The sequence below is a fragment of the Pristiophorus japonicus genome, chromosome 1, assembly GCF_044704955.1.
Source record: "Pristiophorus japonicus isolate sPriJap1 chromosome 1, sPriJap1.hap1, whole genome shotgun sequence".
Taxonomy (NCBI): Eukaryota; Metazoa; Chordata; class Chondrichthyes; family Pristiophoridae; genus Pristiophorus; species Pristiophorus japonicus.
In genome coordinates this window covers 250909406-250935938 of record NC_091977.1, presented here as the reverse complement: position 1 = coordinate 250935938, position 26533 = coordinate 250909406, and the positions used below count along the sequence as shown (strand labels likewise).

Genomic DNA, 26533 nt, shown 5'->3' with positions numbered 1-26533 from the left:
GAATAAGGGGCCACCAATTTAAAACTGAGAGGAGGAGAAATTTCATCTCTCTGAGGGTTGTAAATCTATGGAATTCTCTGCCCCAGAGAGCTGGGCAGGCTGGGTCATTGAATATATTTAAGGCAGAGATAGACAGATTTTTGAGCGATAAGGGAGTAAAGGGTTATGGGGAGCGGGCAGGGAAATGGAGCTGAGCCCATGATCAGATCAGCCATGATCTTATTGAATGGTGGAGCAGGCTCATGGGGCCAAATGGCCTACTCCTGCTCCTGTTTCTTATGTTCTTATGTACCTTTGAAATGAGTGATTCTGCCTCTACCACCCTTTCAGGCAGTGCATTCCAAATCCTAACCACTCGCTGCGTAAAAAGGTTTTCCCTCATGTCACCTTTTGGTCCTTTTGCCAATCACCTTAAATCTGTTTCCTCTGGTCTTCGACCCTTCTGCCAATGGGAACAGTTTCAATCTATGTCTAGACACCTCAGGATTGTGAACACCTCTATCAAAGGAGAACAACCTCAGCTTCTCCAGTCTATCCATGTATCTAAAGCCCCTCATCCCTTGAATCATTCTTGAAAATCTCTTCTGCACCCTCTTCTTCATATCCTTTCTAAAGTGCGGTGCCCAGAATTGGACCTAATACTCCAGTTGAGGTTTTATACAGGTTCATCATACTTTCCACACTTTTGTACTCTGTACCTCTATTCAAGAAGCTTAGTATCCCATAAGCTTTTTAACCTGCTTTCTCAAACTGCCCTGCCACCTTCAACGTTTGTGCACACATACCCCCAGGACTCTGTTCCTGCACCCGTTTTAGGATTGTACCATTTAGTTTATATTTTCTCTCCTCATTCTTTCTACCAAATGTATCACTTCGCACTTTTCTGCATTAAACAACCGTTCACCACTACTCTCCGTTTTTCCTGGCACATAGCCAATCCTTGCTGCCACTGTAATTTTTATTCTATGGGCTTCAGCTTTGCTGGCAACCTTATTATGTGGCACTTTGTTGAACGCCTTTTGAAAATCCATGCGCACCACGCCTTCTACGACTGGTGGGCACCGGAGGGACTGGAGTGCATCATCACAACAGGGCACAGAATTTTAATTTGATTTGTTAAGGTTCCCTTCAACGTTTATTTGTTAATTTGCAGGTTCTACATAAGAAATAGGAGCAGGAGTAGGCCATTTGGGCCCTCAAGCCTGCTCCGCCATTCAATAAGATCATGGCTGATCTTTGCCTCAATTCCACTTCTCTGCCCGCTCCCCATAACCCTTGCAGTTCAAAAATCTGTCTATCTAATGGTTGTGCCCCTTTTAACAGGGAACAGAATTTTAACTTGACTTGTTAAAGAATGACTTGGATTTATATAGCGCCTTTCACGACCACCGGATGTCTCAAAGTGCTTTACAGCCAATGAAGTACTTTTGGAGTGTAATCACTGTTGTAATGTGGGAAACAGGACAGCCAACTTGTGCACAAGCAAGGTCCCACAGACAGCAATGTGATATTGACCAGATAATCTGTTTCTGTTATATTGATCCAGGGATAAATATTGACCAGGACACCAGGGATCACTCCCCTGCTCTTCTTCAAAACAGTGACCATGGAATCTTTTACATCCACTTTAGAGAGCAGAAGGGGCCTCGGTTTAATGTCTCATCCAAAAGATGGCATCTCTGACAGTGCAGCGCACCCTCAGTACTGATTCCCTATAACGTTTTTTGTTAATTTGCGGGTTCTAGTGGTTGTTCCCCTTTAACAAGCAGGAACATGGTTGAATTGTATTATTTAAAAGAGTTGAGAGCTAAAAGCTGGTTCAGCAGTTTTAGATTGTTTGACTCTCTAAATGTGCTGCTACTGCAGAGAGAATCTCTTTGTGAGAGGAGGAGAAGCAGCTGCCTGCCTGCTACTACTGCTTCAGAGGTGCCTGGAGCGAGAAGAGGGGGAGGGGGAGGGAAAACAGAAGGGAGCATTCAAACACTACTTCCCTGAATTGTTGACTTCGATTGCTCTCCATTTTGAATTGAAAACAAAGGCATACAGTGTTGCAAAGATTATTGGTAGGCTAGAGGATTGGGAAATCTTTAGAAACCAGCAAAGGACAACTAAAAAAATTAGAAAGAGCGAGAAGATAGATTGAGATTAAACTAGCAAGAACTATAAAAATAGACAGTAAGAGCTTCTACAGGCTTATAAAAAGGAAGAGAGTAGCTAAAGTAAATGTTGGCCCCCTAGAGGATGAGACTGGGAAATTAATAATGGGAAACAGGGAAATGGCAGAGATTTTGAACAAATATTTTGTATCAGTCTTCACGGGAGAAGACACTAAAAGCAGCCCAATAATAGATAATCAAGGGGCTATAAGGAGGGAGGAACTTGCAACAATCACTATAACTAGAGAAAAAATACTAGGCAAACTAATGGGATTAAAAAACATAAGAACATAAGAAATAGGAGCAGGAGTAGGCCATAAGGCCCCTCGAACCTGCTCCGCCATTCAATAAGATCATGGCTGATCTGATCATGGACTCAGCTCCACTTCCCCACCTGCTCCCCATAACCCCTTATTCCCTTATCGTTTAAGAAACTGTCTATTTCTGTCCTAAATTTATTCAATGTCCCAGCTTCCACAGCTCTCTGAGGCAGCGAATTCCACAGATTCACAACCCTCTGAGAGAAGAAATTTCTCCTCATCTCAGTTCTAAATGGGCAGCCCCTTATTCTAAGATCATGCCCTCTAGTTCTAATCTCCCCCACCAGTGGAAACATCCTCTCTGCAGCCACCTTGTCAAGCCCCCTCATAATCTTATATGTTTCTATAAGATCACTTCTCATTCTTCTGAATTCCAGTGAGTAGAGGCCCAACCTACTCAACCTTTCCTCATAAGTCAATCCCCTCATCTCTGGAATCAACCTAGTGAACCTTCTCTGAACTGCCTCCAAAGCAATTATATCCTTTCGTAAATATGGAAACGAAAACTGCACGCAGTATTCCAGATGTGGCCTCACCAATACCCTGTACAGCTGTAACAACACTTCCCTGCTTTTATACTCCATCCCCTTTGCAATAAAGGCCAAGACCACCCTCCTTTGTTTCATGCACAAGTACCCCCAAATCCCGCTGTACTGCAGCACTTTGCAATCTTTCTCCATTTAAATAATAATTTGCTCTTTGATTTTTTTCTGCCAAAGTGCATGACCTCACACTTTCCAACATTATACTCCATCTGCCAAATTCTTGCCCACTCACCTAGCCTGTCTATGTCCTCCTGCAGCCTCATTATGTCCTCCTCACATATTGCCCTTCCTCCCATCTTTGTATCGTCAGCAAACTTGGCTACGTTTGGTGGATAAGTTCCCTGGACCTGACGACCTGCATCCCAGGGTCTTAACAGAATTGACTGCAGAGATAGTGGATGCATTGGTTGAAATCTACCAAAATTACCTGGATTCTGGAGAGGTCCCAAGAAAGGAGGGAAACAGAAAGCAGGAAACTATAGACCAATTAGCCTAACATCTGTCATTGGAAAAATGCTGGAATCCATTATTAAAGAAGTAGTAGCAGAACATTTAGAAAATCATAATACAGTCAAAAAGAGTCAGTATGGTTTTATGAAAGGTGTTATGTCCTTAGATGCTCTGATAATGACTCCATGAGGCAATGTGTTGTACTTGAACTGTAGTGACCTTAGTCCTTTATTGATAACTCCAGAGTGAGGATCATACCTGGTGGCCTGCCTTTTATACTAGGCCAGGCACACCTGTACAGGTAGCCTGCAAGTCTCCCACTTCTGTGCCCTCTTGTGATAGTACAAACAGTAGCCATGTAGGTTACATGACATCACTCTCCCCTGAGCCTTTAGTGCAAATCCCCTCTGCATTGGCTGTGCTCTGGGCTTAGCTCTATCTGGGCTCTGTCTGGTTGACCCTTGACAGGTCGTTTCAATCTTGGGTGAGTGGTTGGTGCAGTAGAGTGCTGGTGGTTGCTGTTTGTGTGTGTTCCTGACCACTCCATTCTCCCCCCCACATATATAGATTATGCCGGAGGCTCATTGCATTCATATACATTCAAGTTCAGAAAAACAAGTTTGCATTACATTTCTGGTTCCGTTGTGAGGCAAGTACGTTAGACTGGTGAGATACCTTATCGATGCGGTGACCGGTGCGTAAGGACAAACTAATTCCAGAACTGCTGGATGGTGTCCCTGCAGTCTGGTGGTGGCGCGGTGCCCAGTGCTGGCAGTGGGAACCCGGTTGGCTCAAGTTGTCTGCTCTTGGGGCTGTTGCCGTGGTCCCTAATGTCGGGCCGGCTCACAGATGTCTGTGACCTCGCTGTCCTTTCTTTGCATCCTGGGTCACTGCTGCTCCCTGAGGAGCTGTCGTCTAACAGTGCACAGGGAACTGCTGACTCGCTTGCCTGGGCGTTGTTTGGTTTGGGATCCTGGCTGGTCCCAGTCCCCTTTGGGAGGACTGTAGCGGGTGACCCTTCGTTTCCGGGTATGGCCTTGGTGGCGATGGGGTCCAGGGGTTGTGCCTTAGCACGGTTTGCTCTTTCAGGCTCGTGGCGGTTGGTGCCATCGGGTGCCTGAGAGGTGGAGCCGATCAGGGGCAGGATATCGATACCGGTGCCGTTGCCCTCCTGCGATCGCTTGCTCTGCAGCTCGTGTGTATTGGCAGCTTGTGGCCACACTCCATGGTGCATAACTCTGGTCCCAGGGACGGAGGCTACAGAATTGGGTAACTCGCTGGACCTGTGTGCTCCTGATGGGTGTTCGCCCGCTGCATTGGCTGTGTGCAGTTGAAATCCTACATCGCACACTTTTTTATTACTTATTGTGAATACCCTGTGGTTCCGATCGCGTGCCTTTTCTTTGCTTATTGCAGGTACACAACTCTGATCGTCAATTACACATTTTATCTTTAACTCACAGTTGCTATTACATTGTTTGAGTGTATGGAACTGTCCCTTTAATTGTAGTGGGTTTCAGGCCTCCTTTAAGAGAGCCTTGCTCTCTTTACCCCAATCCTCTTCTCCGTTTGGTGCCACGTGTTGCTCCATCTGCGCTGCACCTCGTGGTCTGGCCGCCGCCATCTTTTTCTTCAGCGCTTCACCTCGTGGTTTGGGCGCCATCTTTCCTCCATCCACGATGTCAACTGCTGTGATCCTCTTCTCCCCGGGTTCTGCCTCCGAAGCATAGAAATCGCCTCTGGATCCGATTTTCTTTCTCCGGAGTCCTGCCACTGGAGCCTGGAAGGTGCGCTCGGGTCATCCCAGCTGGATCATCTCCACGCAGTCGTGCTGAGCGGTCTGTGCCTCGAGTGCTGTGCTGGTCTGCTCTCCGGTGCCAGATCCAACCTCAGGTGAGGGCTTGCTTTGCCTCTGAGCGCGGGGGACGTCGATCACTGGAGGAGTGAAGTCTTCCCACTTCCAATGGATCTTCTCCATCCACCTTCTTCCGAGTAGCATTGGTCCATCACCTGCAATAATCCACAGAGGTAACTTGTGCACCGCGCCATCATGGAGTACTTAACATCTGCACTACCAACAACTGGAATACGTTTATCGGTGTAGGTGCGCAGCTTTTCCTGAACCGGGACCAACTTGGGTTGTTCAACTTGATTGTCCCATAGCCTCTCAAAGGCTTCTTGATTTATTACTGACTGGCTCGCCCCTGTGTCCACTTCCATGAAGACTGGAACGCCATCTATTTCGACTTCCATCCTCAACGGGGAACACTCGATGGTGCAGGTAAACATGCTATATACCTCATCGTGGGGCTGAGCTGCCTCTTTGCCTATCGTCTCATAATCCACGCTGGATTCCTGGCCATCTGCAGACTCTTCATCAACACAGTGAGTCATATTTCTCTTACACATTCGCTGGAGGTGGTCCTTTGTGCTGCAGCCCTTGCATACATAGTCTTTAAAACGGCACTGGTGAGCCTTGTGATTCTCTCCACAACGCCAGCATGGAGCTACTCAATTAGCCCCCCTCAGCAGACTCGTGAGTTAAGGGACTCAGGGGCCTGTTCTCTCTTCCCTAAAAGGGTTCGCGTTCTGCAGTCCTGCCTCTAAAAGGCACCACTCGGTGCACAGTACCTGCCGGGTTTGAGTCCTGAGGGTGAGTCATCTGCCTAGAGCTGCAGGTCGATGTCATGAATGCCTGGTTCACAGAGATGGCCTTCTGCAGTGTGACTGTGGTATCTGCCGACAGTAGCTTGTGAAGAAGGCCTTCATGGCCAATTCCAATGACAAAAATGGCCCACAGCACTTCATTGAGGTGGTCGCCGAAATCACACGGTGCTGCCAGCCTCCTGAGGTCTGTGGCATATTCCGCGATTTCCTGGCCTTCGGGCCGTCAGTGGATGTAGAACCGGTGTCTGGCTATGAGGATGCTCTCCTTGGACTTGAGTTGCTCATGGATCAGTGTTACGAGCTCCTCGTACGTCTTGGTCGTTGTCTTCGCTGGTGCCAGCAAGTCCCAGACGAGGCCATAGACGGTTGGCCCACAACTGGTTAGCAGGATAGTTCTGCGTTTGCCAGCCAGTGTGACCGGATCATCACCTGCCAGGTCGTTTGCTGTGAAGAAATGGTCAAGCCTCTCCACAAAGGCATCCCAATCATCTCCATTGGCGAACTGCTGCAATGTACCAAGAGTAGCCATTTTCGCGTGAAAGTCCATAATCTCATCGCTAATTGTTATGTCTTTGGATGCTCTGATAATGACTCCACGAGGCAATGTGTTGCACTTGAACTGTAGTGACCTTAGTCCTTTATTGATAACTCCAGAGTGAGGATCACACCTGGTGGCCTGCCTTTTATACTAGGCCAGGCACACCTGTACAGGTAGCCTACAAGTCTTCCACTGCTGTGCCCTCTGGTGGCACACCTTGTGATAGTACCAACAGTAGCCATGTAGGATACATGACAAAAGGGAAATCGTGTTTGACAAATTTGCTAGAATTCTTTGAGGATATAACAAGCAGGGTGGATAAAGGGGAACCAGTAGATGTAGTGTATTTAGATTTCCAGAAGGCATTCGATAAGGTGCCACATAAAAGGTTACTGTGCAAGATAAGAGCTTACGGAGTTGGGGGTAATATATTAGCATGGATAGAGGATTGGCTAACTAATAGAAAACAGAGTCGGGATAAATGGGTCACTTTCTGGTTGACAAACTGTAACTACTGGGGTGCCACAGGGATCAGTGCTCGAGCCTCAACTATTTACAATCTATATTAATGACTTGGATGAAGGGACCAAGTGTACTGTAGCCAAATTTTCTGATAATACAAAGATGGGTGGGAAAGGAAGTTGTGAGGATGACACAAATAATCTGCAAAGGCATATAGATAGGTTAAATAAGTGGGCAAAAAATTGGCAGATGGAGTATAATGTGGGAAAATGTGAGGTTATCACTTTGTTAGGAAGTATAAAAAAGCTAATTATTATTTAAATGTAGAGAGACTACAAAATGCTGCAGTACAGAGGGATCTGGGGGTCCTTGTACATGAAACACAAAAAGTTAGTATGCAGGTACAGCAAGTAGTTAGGAAGGCAAATGGAATGTTGGCCTTTATTGCAAAGGGGATGGAGTATAAAAGTAAGGAAGTCTTGCTACAACTGTACAGGGTGTTGGTGAGACCACACCTGGAGTACCGTGTACAGTTTTGGTCTCCATATTTAAGAAGGGATATACTTGCATTTTGAGGCAGTTCAGAGAAGGTTCATTCCTGAGATGAAGGGTTGATTCCTGGGATGAAGGGGTTGTCTTATGAAGAAAGGTTGAGCAGGTTGGGCTTATACTCATTGGAGTTTAGAAGATGAGAGGTGATAGAAACATAGAAACATAGAAAATAGGTGCAGGAGTAGGCCATTCGGCCCTTCGAGCCTGCACCGCCATTCAATGAGTTCATGGCTGAACATGAAACTTCAGTACCCCATTCGTGCTTCTCGCCATACCCCTTGATTCCCCTAGTAGTAAGGACTACATCTAACTCCTTTTTGAATGTATTTAGTGAATTGGCCTCAATAACTTTCTGTGGTAGAGAATTCCACAGGTTCACCACTCTCTGGGTGAAGAAGTTTCTCCTCATCTCGGTCCTAAATGGCCTACCCCTTATCCTTAGACTGTGACCCCTGGTTCTGGACTTCCCCAACATTAATAAGAACATAACATAAGAACATAAGAATTAGGAACAGGAGTAGGCCATTGAGCCCCTCGAGCCTGCTCTGCCATTCAACAAGATCATGGCTGATCTGACCGTGGACTCAGCTCCACTTACCCGCCCGCTCCCCGTAACCCTTAATTCCCTTATTGGTTAAAAATCTATCCATCTGTGATTTGAATATATTCAATGAGCTAGCCTCAACTGCTTCCGTGGACAGAGAATTCCACAGATTCACAATTTTCTGGGAGAAGAAATTCCTTCTCAACTCGGTTTTAAATTGGCTCCCCTGTATTTTGAGGCTGTGCCCCCTAGTTCTAGTCTCCCTGACCATTGGAAACAACCTCTCTGCCTCTATCCTGTCTATCCCTTTCATTATTTTAAATGTTTCTAAAAGATCACCCCTCATCCTTCTGAACTCCAATGAGTAAAGACCCAGTCTACTCAATCTATCATCATAAGGTAACCCCCTCATCTCCGGAATCAGCCTAGTGAATCGTCTCTGTACCCCCTCCAAAGCTAGTATATCCTTCCTTAAGTAAGGTGACCAAAACTGCACGCAGTACTCCAGGTGCGGCCTCACCAATACCCTGTACAGTTGCAGCAGGACCTCCCTGCTTTTGTACTCCATCCCTCTCGCAATGAAGGCCAACATTCCATTCGCCTTCCTGATTACCTGCTGCACCTGCAAACTAACTTTTTGGGATTGGCTCAAAAGAGTTTCATGCACAAGGACCCCCAGGTCCCTCTGCACCGCAGCATGTTGTAATTTCTCCCCATTCAAATAATATTCCCTTTTACTGTTTTTTTTTCCAAGGTGGATGACCTCACATTTTCCGACATTGTATTCCATCTGCCAAACCTTAGCCCATTCGCTTAACCTATCTAAATCTCTTTGCAGCCTTTCTGTGTCTTCTACACAACCCGCTTTCCCACTAATCTTTGTGTCATCTGCAAATTTTGTTACACTACACTCTGTCCCCTCTTCCAGGTCATCTATGTATATTGTAAACAGTTGTGGTCCCAGCACCGATCCCTGTGGCACACCACTAACCACCGATTTCCAACCCGAAAAGGACCCATTTATCCCGACTCTCTGCTTTCTGTTCGCCAGCCAATTCTCTATCTATGCTAATACATTTCCTCTGACTCCGCGTACCTTTGTCTTCTGCAGTAACCTTTTGTGTGGCACCTTATCGAATGCCTTTTGGAAATCTAAATACACCACATCCATCGGTACACCTCTATCCACCATGCTCGTTATATCCTCAAAGAATTCCAGTAAATTAGTTACACATGATTTCCCCTTCATGAATCCATGTTGCGTCTGCTTGATTGCACTCTTCTTATCTAGATGTCCCGCTATTTCTTCCTTAATGATAGCTTCAAGCATTTTCCCCACTACAGATGTTAAACTAACTGGCCTATAGTTACCTGCCTTTTGTCTGCCCCTTTTTTAAACAGAGGCGTTACATTAGCTGCTTTCCAATCCGCTGGTACCTCCCCAGAGTCCAGAGAATTTTGGTAGATTATAACAAATGCATCTGCTATAACTTCCGCCATCTCTTTTAATACCCTGGGATGCATTTCATCAGGACCAGGGGACTTGTCTACCTTGAGTCCCATTAGCCTGTCCAGCATTACCCCACTAGTGATAGTGATTGTCTCAAGGTCCTCCCTTCCCACATTCCCGTGACCAGCGATTTTTGGCATGGTTTTTGTGTCTTCCACTGTGAAGACCGAAGCAAAATAATTGTTTAAGGTCTCAGCCATTTCCACATTTCCCATTATTAAATCCCCCTTCTCATCTTCTAAGGGACCAACATTTACTTTAGTCACTCTTTTCCGTTTTATATATCGGTAAAAGCTTTTACTATCTGTTTTTATGTTTTGCGCAAGTTTACTTTCGTAATCTATCTTTCCTTTCTTTATTGCTTTCTTAGTCATTCTTTGCTGTCGTTTAAAATTTTCCCAATCTTCTAGTTTCCCACTAACCTTGGCCACCTTATACACATTGGTTTATAATTTGATACTCTCCTTTATTTCCTTGGTTATCCACGGCTGGTTATCCCTTCTCTTACCGCCCTTCTTTTTCATTGGAACATATTTTTGTTGAGCACTATGAAAGAGCTCCTTAAAAGTCCTCCACTGTTCCTCAATTGTGCCACCGTTTAGTCTGTGCCCCCAGTCTACTTATTGAAACATATAAGATTCTTCGGGGGCTTAACAGGATAGATGCAGAGAGGATGTTTCCTCTCTGGGAAATACTAGAAATAGGAGACACAGTTTCAGAATAAGCGGTCGTTCATTTAGAACAGAGATGAGGAGGAATTTCTTCTCAGACGGTCGTGAATCTTGGGAACTCTCCACCCAGAGAGTTGTTGAGGCTGGGTCATTGAATATATTTAAGGTGGCGATAGAAGATTTTTGCACTATAGGGGAGCCAAGGGTTATGGGGAGTGGGCGGGGAAGTGGAGCTGAGGCCAAGAGCAGATCAGCAATGATCTTATTGAATGGCGGAACAGACTCGAGGGGCCAATGGCCTATTCCTATTTCTTATGTTCTTATGAGAGAGGTGAGAAGAAGCTGCCATGTCCACCACGTCAACTGCATTGTCCTCATCAACGTTCTCTGTTACCTCATCAAAAAACTCAAATCGAGTTAAATACAATTTGCCTTTAACAAATCCCTGCTAGCTTTCCTTAATTAATCCACACTTGTTCAAGTGACTGTTAATTTTGTCCTGGATTATCATTTCTAAAAGCTTCCCCACTACCGAGGTTAAACTGACTGGCCTGTCGTTGCTGGGTTTATGGTTACATCCTTTTTTGAATAAGGGTATCATATTTGCAATTCTGCAGTCCTCTGACATCTCCCCAGTATCCAAGGAGGATTGGAAGATTCTGGCCGTTACTTCTGCAATTTCCACCTTTACTTCCCTCAGCATCCTAGCATGCATCTTATTTGGTCCCAGTGAAAAGGAGATGTTTGGGCTTGGAAACTGTTAAAGTGACGGAGGGCATCAGAAGAGTCGTGGATGTAGGTGGGAAGAGACAAGGGGAGGGAAAATAGAGTGGAGATGGGAAGAAATCGGTTCAATGGGGCAAGAACAAGCTGAAACGATGGGTCTACCAGGGCAGTCCTGTTTATGGATCTTGGGAAGGAAGTAGAAGTTCGCTGTGTGGGGTTGGGGGATTATGAGGTTGGCGGCCGTGGAGGGAAGATCTCCAGAGATGAGATCAGTGACAGTCTGGGAAATGATGGCTTGATGTTCAGTAGTGGGGTCCATGGTCCAAGGCAGAGAGTTGGAAGACCAAGTGGGCAGTTGGTCCTCCAACCAATCGGAGTGTGTGAGAGGCAAGACTTGCGGTCCCCCAGTGGGCGGGGCTAAGCCCGGATCTCCCTCATTGGCAGAAACTCTGCACCATTTTTAAAGCTGATTTCTCTCAAACCCCAGGAGAAAACTGGACCTTTCTGTTGTGGCTTTAACCAAATGGAACCCTGTGGTGTGGAGCAAACATTGCAACATTTGGTAGTGAAATGGATTCATTCAGGACAAACAGAAGGGATTATTTAAGGAAATAATAGTGTAGTGAGAAAGGAAATGCAGTGGATATTGTGTAGATGGATTGTCAAAAGGTGTTTGATAAAGAGCCGGACATGAGGCTTGTCGATCAAATTAAGGCTCATGGTATTAAAGGGAGTGGGGCAGCAAGGATAGGAAGCTAGGTAAAGGGCAGAAAACAGAGAGTAGTGATTAATGGATGTTCTTCAGACTGGAGGGATGTAAACAGTGGTGTCCCCCAGGGTCAGTGTTTGTCGTGCTGTCCTTTAGTTGCTGCCCTTTGTAATGTGCTGCTCCCACCTGCACTACTTAGTCTCCCTCCTAATTTAGTGTCATCTGCAAAACTGCATATACAACTCTGCTTCTTCGTCTAAGCCATTAATAAATGTGGTGAAAGGCTGAGGCCCCAGAACAGATCCCTGGAGGTCACCATTTGTCACATCCAGCCAATCTGAGTGCGCACCTTTCATCCCCACTCTCTGCCCCCTACTGTTAGAAATCAGGGATGCCTAAAAATGTATAACACGGACACGAATGCTGTGTTTAAATCGTTTTGAACTGCAGACGGAATGTCTATTCGAATCAGAGAAATGCTTAGAAATGGATGGTATAGTCCTTCGTACTATATGTAATCTCCCTGTTGCTAAGCGATTATCTGTTTATGTAAAAAGGAAAAGAGAGGCTAAATGTTGATCCCTTAGAGGACGAGACCAGGGAATTAGTAATGGGGAACATGGAGATGGCAGAAACTCTGAACAAATATTTTGTATCAGTCTTTACGGTAGAGGACACTAACAATATTCCAACAGTAGATAGTCAAGGGGCTATAGGTGGGGAGGAATGTAACACAATCACAATCACTAAGGAGGTGGTACTCAGTAAGATAATGAGATTTAAGGCAGATAAATCCCCTGGACCTGATGGCTTGCATCCTAGGGTCTTAAAAGATGTAGCAGCAGGGATTATGGATGCATTGGTTGTAATTTACCAAAATTCCCTGGATTCTGGGGAGGTTCCAGCAGATTGGAAAACTGCAAATGTAATGCCCCTATTTAAAAAAGGAGGCAGACAATAAGCAGGAAACTATAGACCAGTTAGTCTAACATCTGTGGTTGGGAAAATGTTGGTGTCCGTTATTCAAGAAGCAGTAGCAGGACATTTGGAAAAGCAAAATTCGGTCAGGCAGAGTCAGCATGGATTTATGAAGGGGAAATCATGTTTGACAAATTTACTGGAGTTCTTTGAGGATGTAACGAACAGGGTGGATAAAGGGGAACCAGTGGATGTGGTGTATTTGGACTTCCAGAAGGCATTTGACAAGGTGCCACATAAAAGGTTACTGCACAAGATAAAAGTTCACGGGGTTGGGGGTAATATATTAGCATGGATAGAGGATAGAGGATTGGCTAACTAACAGAGAACAGAGAGTCGGGATAAATGGTTTATTCTCTGGTTGGCAACCAGCAACCAGGAATCAGTGCTGGGACCCCAACTATTTACAATCTATATTAATGACTTGGAAGAAGGGACTGAGTTTGCTGATGATACAAAGATGGGAGGAAAAGCAATGTGTGAGGTGGACACAAACAATCTGCAAAAGGACATAGGCAGGCTAAGTGAGTGGGCAAAAATTTGGCAGATGGAGTATATGTGAGGTCATGCACTATGGCAGAAAAAATCAAAGCAAGTTATTATTTAAATGAAGAAAGATTGCAAAGTGCTGCAGTACAGCGGGATCCGGGGGTACTTGTGCATGAAACACAAAAGGATAGTATGCAGGTACAGCAAGTGATCAGGAAGGCCAATTGAATCTTGGCCTTTATTGCAAGGGTGATGGGAGTATAAAAGCAGGGAAGTCTTGCTACAACTATGCAAGGTATTGGTGAGGCCACACCTGGAATACTGCGTGCAGTTTTGGTTTCCATATTTACGAAAGGATATACTTGCTTTGGACAGTTCAGAGAAGGTTCACTAGTTTGATTCCGGAGATGGTTGACTTATGAGGAAAGGTTGAGAAGGTTGGGCCTCTACTCATTGGAATTCAGAAGAATGAGAGGTGATCTTATCGAGATGTGTAACATTATGAGGGGGCTTGACAAGGTGGATGCAGAGAGGGTGTTTCCACTGATGGGGGAGACTAGAACTAGGGGGCATAATCTTAGAATAAGGGGCCGTCCATTTAAAACTGAGATGAGGAGGAATTTCTTCTCTCAGAGGGTTATGAATCTGTGGAATTCGCTGCGTCAGAGAGCTGTGGAAGCTGGGTCATTAAGTAGATTTAAGACAGAGATAGACAGTTTCTTAACCGATAAGGGAATAAGGGGTTATGGGGAGCAGGCAGGGAAGTGGACCTGCGTCCATGATCGAATCAGCCATGATTGTATTGAATGGTGGAGCAGGCTCGCGGGGCCGTATGGCCTACTCCTGCTCCTATTTCTTACGTTCTTATGTTCTCTCCTCCCCTGGAGGTGCTGACTCTGGCTGGGTTCAGTACTACACTCCCCAGTTTCTCTCCAATATGTGCCCAATCTCCTCGTGTGAACCTCAACAGTGAATGTCGACAGGCTATTCCACTGTCCTCTCTTGATGCCTAACACATGCATTTTCCAGCAGGGTCACTGGACCCTCCTCCCAATGGTTCACTGGATAAAGGCATCGTCCAGTGTGACTGAGTCATAGGAGCAGGAGCGCTAATCCCTTCTGCATATCCTCCCCTTCGTGACTTCTGGATTTCATCCACTCCAACAATGTCCCTTGTAACACACGTACTGAGCTTTCCGAGAAATCGGGTGTGGGTGTAAAGGGGGTTGAAAGAATATGATCCGTCTTCCCTGAGTTCCCTCTCCCGCTTCCTCTCTCCCACCCCCCCCCCCATGTGTCTCTCTCGCCCTCTCTCTCCCCACCCCCACCCTCTGTCCGCCGCCTCTCTTCTCCCACTGTAAGATTTCTAAATCTCTGGCATTAAATTGACAAGACTGATTCTTTTAAAACAATTTGGAATAGTTTATTAAACATGCACATCTTATCAGAGAAACAACAGTCGTCAGCTATCCTACGGATCTACTTAGTTACAGCAGATACAATGATGGCCTGCTTCTTGGTCTGTAGAGGAAGGTCCTGCTTTGCCGTGTGCTTAAGAAAAGAGAGAGACCCAGCAATCTTTGGCTTGACGTTTTATAACCCTAAAATCCATTGTTTGTCAGAAAGCCTCAGGATTGGGTCTTGGTTTCCAGGGCCGTTCCTGATTGGCTTCTCCTCATCCATGTGTCTGTCTGGAGGGCTGTGCCATTCCTTGATTAGATTAATGGCTTTCCAATTAACACCTTTTCTCGTTTGGTGGGTTTCAAAGTCATGCTTCCTTTGTTCCTTGAGCTCCCGCCAGAGAAGACATGAGCTTGGTGAAGGTATCCATTTTGTCTCTTCAAACTTGTCTTTTCATATGTGTATATATATAATAAATGAGATTATATGCAGAATCAATTTTATCATTTTATTCTTACATTGCCCGCCTCTCTCCCTCCTTCCCCCGGCCAATGCCTCTTCCCTCCCCCCGGCCAATGCCTCTTCCCCCCCCCCCCGGCCAATGCCTCTTCCCCCCCCCCCCCCCCCTCCCCCCGGCCAATGCCTCTCCCCCCGGCCAATGCCTCTCCCTACCTCCACCGCCCGCCGCCTCACTCTACCCCGCCCGCCACCTCTCTCCCTCACCCGCCCGCCACCTCTCTCCCTCACCCGCCCGCCACCTCTCTCCCCCTCCCCCCACCCAATGTCTCTCTTTCTCTCTCTCTCTCCCCCAGCCCGTCGCCGCTCTCTCCCCCACTCTCCCAGCCCACAGGCTCGGAGGAACAACAGGATCAATTGCGGGGCCCCACTTCTGGTTCCGGGCGGTAGTAATCGGGGGGTGTTGTCCAGAGGACGCAGGCACGGAAGGACAGAAAAAGGATACTACAAAAAGTCACTCTGTTATTGACCCCTCTGCTCAGGGAAATAGATCCTTCCTATCCACTCTATCTAGGCCCTCATAATTTTATACACCTCAATCAGGTATCCCCTAAGCCTACGCTGTTCCAAATAACAAAAACACAGCCTATCCAATCTTCCCTCATAGCTAAAATTCTCCAGTCCAGGCAACATCCTTGTAAATCTCCTCTGTACCCTCTCTAGTGCAACCACATCTTCCCTGTAATATGGTGACCAGAACTGCATGCAGTACTCTAGCTGTGGCCTAACTAGTGTTTTATACAGTTCAAGCATAACCTCACTGCTCTTATATTCTGTGCCTCGACTAATAAAGACAAGTATCCCACATGCCTTCTTAACCACCTTATCTACCTGTCCTGGTACCTTCAGGGATCTGTGGACATGCACTCCAAGGTCCTCTACACTTCTCAGTGTCCGGCCATTTACTGTGTATTTCCTTGTGTTGTTAGCCCTTCATAAATGCATTAGCTAAAATTTCTGCAGATTGAATTCCATTTGCCACTGTTCTTCCCACTTGACCAGTCCATTGATATCTTCCTGAAGCTTTCTTCTTTATTATCAACCACACGGCCAATTTTTGTTTCCTCTGCAAACTTCTTAATTGTACCCCCTACATTTGTCCAAATCATCGACATATAACTCAAAATGCAAGGGACCAATTACTGAGCCCTGCGGAACCCCACAGAGGTCACAAAAACACCCATCGATCATTACCCTTTGAATCCTGCCTCTGAGCCAATTTTGGATTCAACTTGCCACTTTGCTCTGGGCTTTTACTTTTGTGACCAGTCTGCCATGTGGGACCTTATCAAATGCCTTGCTAAAATCCATATACACTACATCATACGCACTACCCTCATCGATCTTCCTGGTCACCTCCTCGAAAAATTCAATCGTTAGTGAGACATGACCTTCCCTTGATAAATCCATGCTGACTGTCCTTGATTAATCCATGTCTTTCTAAATGAAATTTATCCTGTCAGAATTTTATCCAATAATTTTCCCACCACCGAGGTTAGGCTGATTTGCCTGTAATTATTCGGTCTATCTCTTTCTCCCTTTTTAAACAACGGTACAACCCTAGTAGTCCTCCGGCACCACACGTGTAGCCAGAGAGGATTGGAAAATGATAAGGCTCTGCTATTTCCTCTTTTGCTTCTCAACAGCCTGGGATACATTTCATCTGGGCCTGGGGATTTATCCACTTTCAAAAGATGCTAAACTCCTTAATACTTCCTCTCTCACACAATGTTTATTTCATCTAGTATTTCACACTCATTGACCCCGATTGCAATGTCCGCATCGTCCCTCTCTTTTGTGAAAGCAGACACAAAGTATTCATCACGAACCATACCCACGTCTTCCGCCTCCACACACAGGTTTGCTTTTTTGGTCTCCAATAGGCCCTACTCTTTAGTTATCCTCTTGCTCTTAATGTATTTATAAAACATCTTTGGGTTTTCCTTGATGTTAATTGCCAACATTCTTTTATACCCTCTCTTTGCTTTCCTAATTTCCTTTTTAATTTCATCCCTGCACTTTCTATACTCCTCTCGGCTTCTGCAGTATTGAGCACTCGGTATCTATCATAAGGTTGTCTTGATTTATTTATCCTATCCTATATGCCCCTTATGTTTGAGAGTGATTTGCTTTAGTCTGAAACTAAAGAAGAAGCTTATAATATTGCAAAGAATATGCAATATGTAGTAAGCCTGAGGATTGGGAGTTTCAGAAACCAGCAAAGTATGACCAAAAAATTGATAACAAGTGAAAAAATAGAATGAGAGAAAAATTGCCAGAAATATAAAAACAGATTATAAGAGCTTCTACAAGTATGTAACATAGAAAGTAGGTGCAGGAGTAGGCCATTCGGCCCTTCGAGCCTGCACCACCATTCAATATGATCATGGCTGATCATGCAACTTCAGTACCCCATTCCTGCTTTCTCTCCATATCCCTTTAGCCGTAAGGGCCACATCAAACTTCCTCTTGAATATATGTAACGAACTGGCCTCAACAACTTTCTGTGGTAGAGAATTCCACAGGTTCACCATTCTCTGAGTGAAGAAGTTTCTCCTCATCTCAGTCCTAAATGGCTTACCCCTTATCCTTAGACTGTGACCCCTGGTTCTGAACTTCCCCAACATCATAAGAACATAAGAATTAGGAACAGGAGTAGGCCATCTAGCCCCTCGAGCCCGCTCCGGCATTCAACAAGATTATGGCTGATCTGGCCGTGGACTCAGTTCCACTTACCCGCCCGCTCCCCGTAACCCTTAATTCCCTTATTGGTTAAAAATCTATCTATCTGTGATTTGAATACATTCAATGAGCTAGCCTCAACTGCTTCCTTGGGCAGAGAATTCCACAGATTCTGGGAGAAGAAATTCCTTCTCAACTCGGTTTTAAATTGGCTCCCCCCCGTATTTTGAGGCTGTGCCCCCTAGTTCTAGTCTCCCCGACCAGTGGAAACAACCTCTCTGCCTCTTTCTTGTCTATCCCTTTCATTATTTTAAATGTTTCTATAAGATCACCCCTGAACCTTCTGAACTCCAACAAGTAAAGACCGAGTCTACTCAATCTATCATCATAAAGTAACCCCCTCATCTCCAGAATCAGCCTAGTGAATCGTCTCTGTACCCCCTCCAAAGCTAGTATATCCTTCCTTAAGTAAGGTGACCAAAACTGCACGCAGTACTCCATGTGCGGCCTCACTAATACCCTATACAGTTGCAGCAGGACCTCCCTGATTTTGTACTCCATCCCTCTCGCAATGAAGGCCAACATTCCATTCGCCTTCCTGATTACCTGCTGCACCTGCAAACTAACTTTTTGGGATTCATGCACAAGGACCCCCAGGTCCCTCTGCACCGCAGCATGTTGTAATTTCTTCCCATTCAAATAATATTCCCTTTTACTGTAGATAAATGTGAGGTTATTCACTTTGGTGGCAACTTTCTGCATCTAACCTGTCCAATCCCGTCAGAATTTTTGTATGTTTCAATGAGATCCCCTCTCATTCTTCTAAATTCCAGTGAATATAAACCGAGTCGATCCAGTCTCTCCTCATATGTCAGTCCTGCCATCCCAGGAATCAGTCTGGTGAATCTTCGCTGCACTCCCTCAATATAGCAAGAATGTCCTTCCTCAGATTAGGAGACCAAAACTGTACACAATATTCCAGGTGTGGCCTCACCAAGACCCTATACAACTGCAGCAAGATCTCCCTGCTCCTATACTCAAATCCTCTTGCTATGAAGGCTAACATGCCATTTGTTTTCTTCACTGCCTGCTGTACCTGCATGGCAACTTTCAATGACTGATGTATCATGACACCCAGGTCTCGTTGCACCTCCCCTTTTCCTAATCTGTCACCATTCAGATAATATTCTGTCTTCCTGTTTTTGCCACCAAAGTGAATAACCTCACATTTATCTACATTATACTGCATCTGCCATGTATTTGCCCACTCAACTAACCTGTCCAAGTCACCTTGCAGCCTCTTAGCATCCTCCTCACAGCTCACACTGCCACCCAGCTTAGTGTCATCTGCAAACTTGGAGATATTACATTCAATTCCTTCGTCTAATTAATGTATATTGTAAATAGCTGGGGTCCCAGCACTGAACCTTGCGGTACCCCACTACTCACTGCCTGCCATTCTGAAAAGGACGCGTTTATTCCGACTCTCTGCTTCCTGTCTGCCAACCAGTTCTCTATCCACGTCAATACATGACCCCCAATACCATGTGCTTTAATTTTGCACACTAATTTCTTGTCAAAAACCTTTTGAAAGTCCAAACACACCACATCCACTGGTTCTCCCTTGTCCACTCTACTAGTTACATCCTCAAAAAAATGCTAGAAGATTTGTCAAGCATGATTTCACTTTCATAAATCCATGCTGACTTGGACCGATCCTGTCACTTCATCCACCTTATTACGAATGTTCCTCGCATTGAGACACAGAGCCTTCAGGCTTGTTTTTTTGATACTCTTTCTCCTTTTAGAATTATGTTGTAATGTGGCCCTTTTTGATTTTTGCCTTTGATTTTTCTGCCCTCCACTTTTCCTTATCTCCTTTCTACCTTTTCTTTCTGCCTCCATTTTACCTCCCTGTGTCTTCCTGCATAGGTTCCCATCCCCCGACCATATTAGTTAAACCCTCCCCAACAGCACTAGCAATGTAAAAAGAAAGAGTAGAGAAAGTAAATGTTGGTCCCTTAGAGGCTGAGATAGGAGAAATTATTATGGGAAATCTTCTTCTTAGGCAGTCCCTCCCTTAGGGAGTCGAGGATGACTTGCTTCCACACTAAAAATGAATTCTCAGATGACTGAAGAGTCCAATGCGGGACCTACAGTCTCTGTCACAGGTGGGCAGATGGTGGTTGAAGGAACGGGTGGGTGGGGTGCCTGGGTTGCCATGCGCTCCTTCCCCTGCTAACGCTTGGTTACAACTTGTTTTTGGTGAAGCGACTCGAGGTGTTCAGCGCCTTCACGGATGCTCTTCCTCCACTTTGGGCGGTCTTGGGCCAGGGATTCCCAGGTGTCGATGGGGATGTTGCACTTTTTCAAGGAAGCTTTGAGGGTGTCCTTGAAACATTGTGTCTGCCCACCTGGGGCTCATTTGCCATGTCGGAGCTCCAAGTTAGAGTGCTGGTTTTGGGAGTCTCGTGTCAGGCATGCGGATGATGTGTCCCGTCCAGCGGAGCTGATCGAGTGTGGTCAATGCTTCGATGTTGGGGATGTTGGTCTGAGCGAGAACACTGACATTTGTGTGCCTATCCTGCCAATGAATTTGCAGGATATTGCGCAGGCAACGTTGGTGGTTCTTCTCCAGTGATTTGAGATGCCGGCTGTACATAGTCCATGTCTCTGAGCCATATAGGAGGACGGGTATCACTACTGCTCTGTAGACCCGGTTGGTACCCGGTTTGAGGTCCTGGTCTTCAAACACTCTCTTCCTCAGGCGACCGAAGGCTGCACTGGCACACTGAAGGCAGTGTTGGGCTTCGTCATCGAGGTCTGTCCTTGTTGACAGTAGGCTCCCGTAGTATGGAAAATGATCCACGTTGTCCAAGGCCTCGACGTGGATTTTGATAACTGGGGGGCAGTGCTGTGTGGCGGGGGCAGGTTGGTAGAGGACATTTGTCTTATCGATGTTTAGTGTAAGGCCTATGCTCTCGTATGCCTCGGTGAAGGTATTGACGAGGGCTTGGAATTCGGCCTCTGAGTGTGCGCAGACGCAGGCATCGCCTGCGTACTATAATTCAATGACGGAGAATAGGACGACCTTGAATCTGGCCTGGAAGTGGCAGCGGTTGAACAGATTCCCGTTTGTCTTGTAATTTAGTTCCACTCCAGCGGGGAGCTTGCTGAGGGTGAGATGGAGAATTGCAGCAAGGAAGATCGAGAAGAGCGTTAGTGCGATGACACAGCCTTGCTTGACCCCGCTCCAAACGTGAATTGGATCCATGGTGGATCCGTTGGTCATGATCACATCTCATCGTGAAGCAGGCGGAGGATGGTGACAAACTTTTGAGGGCAGCCGAATCTGAGGAGGATGCTCCATAATCCCTCATAGTTGACTGTATCGAAGGCTTTTGTGAAGTCAAAGGCGGCCATATACAAGGGTTGGTACTGTTCCCTGCATTTCTCTTGTGTCTGTCACGTGGAGAAGCATTACTGGCGCGGATTCATGACCTCATCTCTCTTATCTGGAAGGTGGAGATCATCCCAGGAGATCTCAGAGACACTGTAATCGTGACCGTCTTCAAGAAAGGTGACAAGTCCGACTGCAATAACTGCAGAGGAATCTCCCTGGTAGCGACCACCGGGAAAGTAATCACAAGAATCCTCCTCAATTGCCTTCTCCCTGTGGCTGAAGAGCTCCTCCCAGAGTCGCAATGCGGATTCCGCCCATTAAGGGGCACAATGGACATGACCTTCACTACACAGCAGATTATGGGGAATAAGGAAGTGGCAGAAATGTTAAACAAATATTTTGTATCTATCTTCACAGTAAAAGATGTACAAAACACACCTAAAATGGTGGGGAACCTAATGTCAAATGAGGGTGAGGAACTTAATGTAATGCATATAAGTAGAGAAAAAGTACCAGAGAAACTAATGGGACTAAAAGCCAACAAATGCCCTGGACCTGACAGTTTACATCCTCGGGTTCTAAAAGAGATCGCTGCAGAGATAGCGGATGCATTCGTTTTGATCTTCCAAATTTCCCTAGAATCTAAAACAGTCCCAGCGGATTGGAAGATAGCAAATATAACATCGCTAGTCAAGAAAGGAGGGAAATGAGAAAACAGGGAACTACACGCCAGATGACAGCAGTCGTCTGGAAAATACTGGAATCCATTGTTAAGTAGGGCACTTAGAAACATGATTAGGCAGAGTCAACATGGTTTTATGAACGGGATATCGTGTTTGACAAATTTATTAGAGTTTTTTTGAGGATGTAACTAGCAGGGCATTTAAAACGGAACCAGTGAATGTAGTATATTTGGATTTCCAAAAAGCATTCGATAAGGTTACTTTAAATCTATGCCCCCTGGTTGTTGACCCCTCTGCTAAGGAGTCCTTCAGAATAAGTCCTTCCTAGCCACTCTATCTAGGCCCCTCATAATTTTATACACCTCAATAAGGTTTCCCTTCAGCCTTCTCTGTTTCAAAGAAAACAAACTCAGCCTATTAAGAGGGTTGATGGGTTGGAGGAGGTTAGAGATAGGGAGAGGCGAGGCTCTGGAGAGATTTGAACAAGAGGATGAGTATTTTAAAGGCTAAAGCCACCAGCCATCTCCTCTGTACAGAATGTGACTCACTACCAACAGGAAGGATGTTACTTTAACTACTACAAATGCATAATGAGGGGAAATCAATCTCTGTTCCTTTAACTAACAGCGACATGGAAAGAGGGAATTGAATGACCTTTAAACACCTGGTCCACTTGGCATCGAAGTGTCTGAAACTCACAATAGGAACTCCAGGGAAACAAAATAATGACAAATGTTAAACTGTTTTGTTGACAAAAGAAATCTCGATTTAACCTTAAAAGATAAATTGTTTAATAAGGGCTCGCACTGACTCACCTGACAGGCCAACTCAGGATCCGCCCCTCAAGCACAAAGGGGAGATGAGGGACTTCAGTTATGTGGATAGACTGGAGAAGCAGTTGTTCTCCTTGGAGCAGAGAAGTTTGAGAGGAGATTTGATCGAGGGGGCTGCAGAACATGCTGATCCCTGGGTCCTCCGGCTTCTGAGCTCTCTTCCTGTTGGTTCCCGGAGCAATCAATCACCACTTGCCAACATTGCGCTGCCAGATTAAGTTGGGGCTCAGAGGAAGAAATAAAATAAGGCTGTGAATCTGAGTTAAGAAATAAAATTAGAGAAGCATGATTAAACGAACGAGGAGAAGCAATATAAACTAAAGGGTACAATCCTAAAGCGGGTGCATTAACAGTAAGACCTGCGGGTATATGTGCAAAAATTGTTGAAGATGGTAGGACAGGTTGAGAAAGCAGTTAAAAAAGCTTACGGGATCCTGGGCATCACAGAGACATAGAGTACAAAAGCAATGAGGTTATGATGAACTTTTATAAAACATGGGTTCGGCCTGAACTGAAGTATTGTGTCCAAATCTGGGCAACATACATTAGGATGTGAAGGTCTTAGAGAGGGTGCAGAAAAGATTTACAAGAATGTTAGAATGATTCACGAGATGAGGGACTTCAGTTACGTGGATAGACTGGAGAAGCTGGGTTTGTTCTCCTTGGAGCAGAGAAGGTTGAGAGGAGATTTGATAGAGGTGTTCAAAATCATGAGGGGTCTGGACAGAGTAGATAGAGAGAAACTGTTCCCATTTGCGGAAGGGTCAAGAACCAGAGGACACAGATTCAAGGTGATTGGCAGAAGAACCAAAGGCGATGGAAGAAAAAACTTTTTTACGCAGCGAGTGGTGCGGATCTGGAATGCACTGCCTGAAAGGGTGGTGGAGGCAGACTCAGTCATGGTTTTCAAAAGGGAGTTGAATAAGTATCTGAAAGAAAAAAATTTGCAAGTGTAGGCCAAAGGTTGGGGGAGTGGGACATGCCGGAAGCTGGCACGTGCTTCTTCCATGCTGTAATCATTCTATGATTCTGTGAGCATAATCACTGTTCCCTTACTCAATCAAAAGCCTTACTTTTTGTGACCACCTCTTTTAAACCTGTCCTGTACCTTCTCTGCTCCAAGGAGAACCACTCTAGATGCTGCAGCCATGATCTTATTGAATGGTAGAGCAGGCTCGAGCGCCTGTTCCTTATGTTCTTATGTATTCATGTCACTGGTCACCATCCTGTACCTGATGGCCTTCCTGCAGTAAGATGGCTGCCGCGCATGCTCCCTGCCCTGCGGCGGGACAATGGGGAGCGATCTGAGGTCAGAGCAAGCCCCATCCATCTCTCTTCCTGCTCCCTGCGGGCATGTGGCCCCTTCCTGCCCAAAGATGGTGGCCGAACTCCCCCCAACCCCCATCACTCTCACCACCCTGTGCTAGTAACAAAGGCCCGTCCACACCTGAAGCTGCCCCGCAGTTCGGCGGCCACACTAGTGAGTGTGTGAGTCCGCAGGGAGCCTGGCTGGGCACGCTGCCCGGGCCGCTCCTACCTCCTCTGCTGTGGCTGCGAAACGCCGTGTTCGGTCCGTCCGCGGGTAATCTCCCACAATGCACTAGCCCCGCACCTGCGCAAAAGTCCCCTCCCTGCCTCATCTGCTGCGGCTCTCCGACCATCCGAGTCACCGAGCTCAAAGGCTGCGACCAACAAACCGCACTCCCGCCCGCGTGCCGTCGCCACTCAGCCCGTAGCCAATGGCGAGGCATCAGCCGACCTAGCATGTGCTGCTCCATGTCAATCAGCCATGGGGGTGGGGGCTGCTGCACCAATCAATCAAGCGGCAAAAAATAAAGCGCACTCGCTTTAAAGGAGCAGTGTCTCTGTGCCTGTTTAAAGGGAGAGTGTCTCTGTGCCTGTTTAAAGGGAGACTATCGCTGTGACTGTTTAAAGGGGCAGTGTCTCTGTGCCTGTTTAAAGGGAGAGTGTCTCTGTGCCTGTTTAAAGGGACAGTGTCTCTGTGCCTGTTTAAAGGGAGACTATCGCTGTGACTGTTTAAAGGGGCAGTGTCTCTGTGCCTGTTTAAAGGGAGAGTGTCTCTGTGCCTGTTTAAAGGGAGAGTGTCTCTGTGCCTGTTTAAAGGGAGAGTGGCTCTGTGTCTGTTTAAAGGGGCAGTGTCTCTGTGCCTGTTTAAAGGGAGAGTGTCTCTGTGCCTGTTTAAAGGGAGAGTGTCACTGTTACTGTTTAAAGGGCCAGTGTCTCTGTGCCTGTTTAAAGGGAGAGTGTCGCTGTGACTGTTTAAAGAGAGAGTGGCTCTGTGTCTGTTTAAAGGGAGAGTGTCACTGTTACTGTTTAAAGGGCCAGTGTCTCTGTGCCTGTTTAAAGGGAGAGTGTCGCTGTGACTGTTTAAAGAGAGAGTGGCTCTGTGTCTGTTTAAAGGGGCAGTGTCGCTGTGCCTGTTTAAAGGGAGAGTGTCTCTGTGTCTGTTTAAAGGGGCAGTGTCAAGGCGCCTGTTTAAAGGGGCGGTGCCTCTGTGCCTGTTTAAAGGGGCAGTGTCAAGGCGCCTGTTTAAAGGGGTGGTGTCTATGTGCCTGTTTAAAAGGAGACTGTCTCTGTGAATGTTTTCGGGGCAGTGTCTCTGTGCCTGTTTAAAGGGGCAGTGTCTCTGTGTCTGTTTAAAGGGGCAGTGTATCTGTACCTGTTTAAAGGGACAGTGTCTCTGTGCCTGTTTAAAGGGGCAGTGTCTCTGTGTCTGTTTAAAGGGTCAGTGTCTACATGCCTGTTTAAAGGGACAGTATCTCTGCGCCTGTTTAAAGGGACAGTGTCTCTGTGCCTGTTTAAAGGGAGAGGGGGTGAAATTGGGCTACTTTGCACCTCCCGTTAGCATCCCCGGCTGGCGATAATGGGGTGTAAATGAGTTTGCAACTGGGCGGTGAGAACAGTGCCTCTCGCTAAATTCGGCAGTTTACCATTGGAGGTAACACGTTGCACCCCACTCTGCTGTGCTCCGTGATGCCGACATCATCGCCATGCACAGCGCCCGGAACAAAAATTGGCCCTTGTCCCCTGGTCCTGCACCTGGCACTGACAACGACAGTCGGGTTTCAGTCGGATGGCAGTGGGTGGAGCGCTATTTACAGGCGCCAGCATCCGGTTTAGTTTTAATCGGCCAATAATGCTTCTTTCTTAGTTTCACATAGTCTCTGTTGCTGTTTAAAGGGGCAGTGTAGCTGTGCCTGTTTAAAGGGGCAATGTCACTCTGCCTGTTTAAAGAGAGAGTGACTCTGGGACTGTTAAAGGGGCAGTGTCTCTGTGTCTGTTTAAAGGGGCAGTGTATCTGTACCTGTTTAAAGGGAGAGTGACTCTGGGACTGTTCAAAAGGGCAATATTTCTGTGACTGTTTTAATGGGCAGTGTCTCTGCACCAGGAACAAGGAGTGGTCGGGGCTTCAGGGTCCCAGTAAGTGTAGAACTGAACCCAGCCACAGTTGTTGGGGAAAACTGGGAGTGGAGGGTGAAGTGTCTTGAGATGTTCAATGTGTTTAGATTTTAGCACAGGGAGGAGAGTTAATGTGTGGGACAGGGATTTACAGCTTTGGAGGAATAAAAGAGGAAAGAATGTTCCATAGAAACTAGAATTTTCTGTTCTGAATTTCTTTCCTGTACTTACAGTGATGAGTTCTGTAATCTCTTTTTACAGGGTATTAGAATGGGTGG

The 26533-nt window shown here is 46.2% G+C and overlaps 1 protein-coding gene across 9 annotated transcripts in view; it reads right to left on the bottom strand.

The window, feature by feature from the left end:
* Window positions 1–24580, bottom strand: part of LOC139269797 (oocyte zinc finger protein XlCOF6-like) — a 37184-nt gene extending 12604 nt beyond the window's left edge. For 2 of the 9 annotated variants that reach the window (XR_011594360.1, XM_070888394.1), the window contains exons 1-2: window positions 24283–24434; window positions 22818–23092 (exon numbers count right to left, since the gene is read on the bottom strand). The gene's annotated coding sequence lies outside the window, so the exon portion shown is untranslated. The other 7 variants (XR_011594356.1, XR_011594358.1, XR_011594357.1 and 4 more) reach the window with 7 other exon arrangements.
* Between the last annotated feature and the right edge of the window lie 1953 nt (window positions 24581–26533).